This window comes from Phyllostomus hastatus, unplaced genomic scaffold (assembly GCF_019186645.2).
Source record: "Phyllostomus hastatus isolate PE091 unplaced genomic scaffold, TTU_PhHast_1.1 phas_contig_551, whole genome shotgun sequence".
Classification (NCBI taxonomy): Eukaryota; Metazoa; Chordata; class Mammalia; order Chiroptera; family Phyllostomidae; genus Phyllostomus; species Phyllostomus hastatus.
In genome coordinates, this window is record NW_025333909.1 from 1,123,849 (window position 1) to 1,127,811 (window position 3,963).

The 3,963-nt window shown below is 47.5% G+C and overlaps 1 non-coding gene across 1 annotated transcript; it reads left to right on the forward strand.

Annotated features, from left to right (window-relative positions):
- The first annotated feature begins 310 nt into the window (after positions 1-310).
- On the forward strand, positions 311-411 carry LOC123824414. The gene has a single exon (XR_006786693.1). It is a non-coding gene; the product is annotated as a small nucleolar RNA SNORA13 (small nucleolar RNA).
- Positions 412-3,963: the final 3,552 nt, after the last annotated feature.

Below are 3,963 nucleotides of genomic sequence, written 5' to 3' on the forward strand. Positions count from 1 at the left end.
ATTCTGCTTTTCTGTGCAGCCTTGGACAAGTAGCCTCCTGTCTCTGGGCCTCTGTTTTTCCCATTGTAAAATAAGAGTGTTGGACTAATTGTCATCTTAAATATCCTCTTTTAATGTTGGATCATAAATAGTTCTTATCTTCTCATTGAGGAACTGATTGTTCAGGTATGAATGCTAGAATAAAACTGTTAAGGTGTTTTTTTTTTTTTTAAGTGACATAGTGGAGGTATCCATTTTTTTTCTCCAAACTTTTCTGATCAAACACTCTAAGTTTATTGCTTAGAATCTCTTCTAGGGTTTTTAAAAAGATTTTATTTGTGGTGTCAAGAAAGGCGTAAACTAAACACTTTGCAGCCCTTTCCTGCCCTTGAATATGATGTCTTTGGTGTAGGAGCTGCAAAACTAACAGTGTATAAAAAATGATTTTATGCCCTGGCTGGCGTAGCTCAGTGGATTGAGCACGGGCTGTGAACCAAAGCATTGCAGGTTCAAATCCCAGTCAGGTCACATGCCTGGGTTGCAGGCCACGGCCCCCAGCAACCGCACATTGATGTTTCTCTCTCTCTCTCTTTCTCCTTCCCTTCCGTCTCTAAAAATAAATAAATAAATCTTTAAAAATATTTTAAAAATGATTTTATTTATTTACTTTCAGAGAGAGGGGAAGGGAGGGAGAAAGAAAGGGAGAGAAACATCAGTGTGAGAGAAACATCGACCTGGCCCACAACCCAGGCATGTGCCCTGACAGGGAATAGAACTGGCGACCCTTTAGTTTGCAGACCAGCGCTCAGTCCACTGAGCCTCATGAGCCAGGGCTTTTCTTTTTGAAAGTTCTATTTTGATGTAATACACGGGAAGTCACAGGGAGGTTTGAGGACCCTTGGCCCCACTCCCAGCTCCCTGGAGCAGCCTCTCCACCCTTGGCTTGTGCTTCTCCAAGACTGACCACCAGGTGGCAGTTGGAGCCTGAATTCAGGCCTTACTTGTTCCTCCCAGGACTTCTACCAGACACCTGTGACCGTCTTGCCCAGGACTGTTGGACGTCAGCCTAGGCATGGCCAGGGGATTTTTTTGGAAGCTGTTGAAGTAGGCAGCATTAGTATCTGAAACTTTGCTTGATTTTCTCTTTAGAACATACAAGTTTCTTCCCTGTCCTGCCTTGCTCTGTCTCAAATGGAAGAAGCCACAGATTCTGGCCAGTGGGCTGTCCCCCAAAGGCCACTGCAACCTCTAAGGACATCAGGGCACATGGCCCTAAAGGGATTTCATTTCTACTTCTGCCAGGGTTTAGCAAGTCTCTCCCAGAGTTACTACACCCCTTAACCCGGTAAAGATGAGGCACTTAAGTACCAGGATTAAGCCTAGTGAGTCAGCCTGGGTTTGGATCTCCACAGTGCTGCTTATTAACCCTGTATCCTGGGTTAATACCTGAGGTAGAATCTTTACCTGATGTTCAGTACCTGACCTAGAGTCTTTAAGCCTTAGTTTTCTCAGCTGTAAAGTGGGGATAATAATGGTACCAACCTCGCAGGCTGATGTGAAGATGCAATGGGATAACACATATACATTAGCAGAGAGCCTGCTGTAGAATTAGGCTCAACTGAAGAACAGTTGGGGCTCGGGTGGGGGTAAACAAGACCAGTAATGACAGCAAGTATGAGGAACATGCCATCCAGGTGCCTAGAAGGCTCAAGCGAAGAAAATTGGGAGATAAAGGAAGCCTTCCCAAGAGATCACATTTCAGTTGCAACTTGCAGGACAAGTCAAATTCTTCCAGAAAGTCCAGGTGGAAGAGAATTCCAGGAATAAAGAATAGAATGTTCAGCTAAAGAGATATGGGAACCCACATGGGCGTCTTGCAGTCCCGGTAAGTAGTTAGGTATGCCCGAAATGCATGTTCGTTAGTGGGGCAGTCAGAAGATATCAGCAGGGGCCAGATCACAAGGGGCCTCAGGCGCCTGATGTCGAAGCTGGAATTGATCTGGCAGACACTGTGGAGCCATCGAAGGTTTTCGAGCAAGGAAGTGAATGGTTACAATTATTGTTGGCTTGGAGGCCCAGCTGCCTTGAGGCGGGCAGAGACTGGAGGCAGGTGAGAGAGGAGCTGGGCTTAGAGTAGGGAGAGAAATATATTGGAGATGGAGACCCAGGGATGTACTCCATGTTTTTCCCCCCAGAAGGAGACATCAGCAACCATGGTTTTCTAAGAGTTCATCTGAAAAAGGAAAGAAAGCTACGGCCAGAGAAGTCATGGCACCATTTTTTAAGAAATATGGGTGAACCCTGGCTGGTATGGCTGAGTAGATTGAGTGCTGGTCTGGAAACCAAAGGGTCACCGATTCGATTCCCGGTCAGGGCACATGCCTGGGTTGCAGGCCAGGCCCCCAGTAGGGGGCGCATGAGAGGCAACCACACGTTGCTGTTCCTCTCCCTCTCTTTCTGCCTCCCTTCCCCTCTCCCTAAATAAGTAAAATCTTTAATTAAACAAAAAAAGAGTATTCAAGCCATGGCCAGTGTGGTACAGTTGCTTGGAGCATTGTCCCCTAGACCAAAAAGGCTCGATTCCTGGTCAGGTCACATACCCAGGTTACAGGTTCGATCTCTGGTTGGGGCATGTGGGAGAAGGCAACCAATTGATGTATTTCTCTCTCTCTCTCTCTCTCTCTCTCTCTCTCTTCCTCTCTACAAAAGAAAAATAGAAGTAAAATAAAATAAAAGTACCCAAGGTCCAGCCCACATTCATGGTTTGGAGGAAAATGGAAGCGGCCCAACAGCAAGATCCAGCCAGCACTCAGCCTGCCCCTGGCCTCGCACTGTCTCTGCAGCTCACTGGCAGCAGTGGAAATCCTGCACGCCCTGCCCAAGGCTGCTGCTTTCGCCTCCCTGACCCAGACTGGGGTGAAAATGGGAGTTTGTGGTGAATAAAAAAGGGACAGATACTTATAGCTGCGCACTTTGTGTCAAGCGCTTTATAGGTGTCACTGCATTGCGTCTCCACAGCTACACTCTGAGGCATGTATTAATATGGTTATTTTAAGATTTATTTATTTTTAGAGAGAGGGGGAGGAAGGGAGAAACAGAGGGAGAGAAATGTTGATGTGTGAGAGATACATTGATCAGTTGCCTCTCACATGTCCCCAACCGAGGGCCTGGCCCTCAACCTGGGCATGTGCCCTGACTGGGAATCAAACCAGGACCCTTTGGTTCATAGGCCAGCGCTCAATCCACTGAGCTACCCCAGCCAGGGCAGTACAGTTATTTTATAGGCAAGAAAACTGAGGCTCGGAGAACAGAACTTGCCCAAGATAATTAGGCTAGTTAGTGGTGAGGTGAGGAATTGAACCCACCTGTTTTTACCTCAAAATCCATTTATTCCCAGTGACTTGTGTTCAGGGTCAGGGGGACAACGAGGAGGGGTTGGGGTGGGAGGACAACCTCCCGGGTTGACCCTTTTCCCAACAGAAAGGGCTAGTGTCCTGACTGGTGTGGCTCAATGGGTTGCGCATCGTCCTGCAGACCAGAAGACTGATAGATTCCTGCCACCTGGGTGGCAGGCCAGGTTCCCCGGTAGGGGGCGTGCTCGAGTCCACTGATTGGCGTTTAATGGATGTCCCTCTCCCTTTCTCCCTCCCTTTCCCTCTTTCTAAATAAATAAATAAAATGTTTTAAAAAACACAGAGAAAAGGCTAGAGATAGGTTTCTCCTGTCCTGTGTAGGGTTGCATCTCCAAGTGAGAGCAACTAGGGATAGGCAGGGCCCACTTAAAGACTCCAGAAACGGACTCACTGTTGCCTTTCTCTCCTTTCTTCACCCTGACCTGAGGCAGAGGGTGAGGGGCAGACTCAGGTTTGCTAGCCTCTGGGACAAGCCTTTTCCCCTCTCAGAGCCTTTTGTTGTTTCAGCTTTCAATTGAGTCTCTAAGGTCTGTTGTAGCGCTCACATTCGAGGATTGCATTGATAGCATTG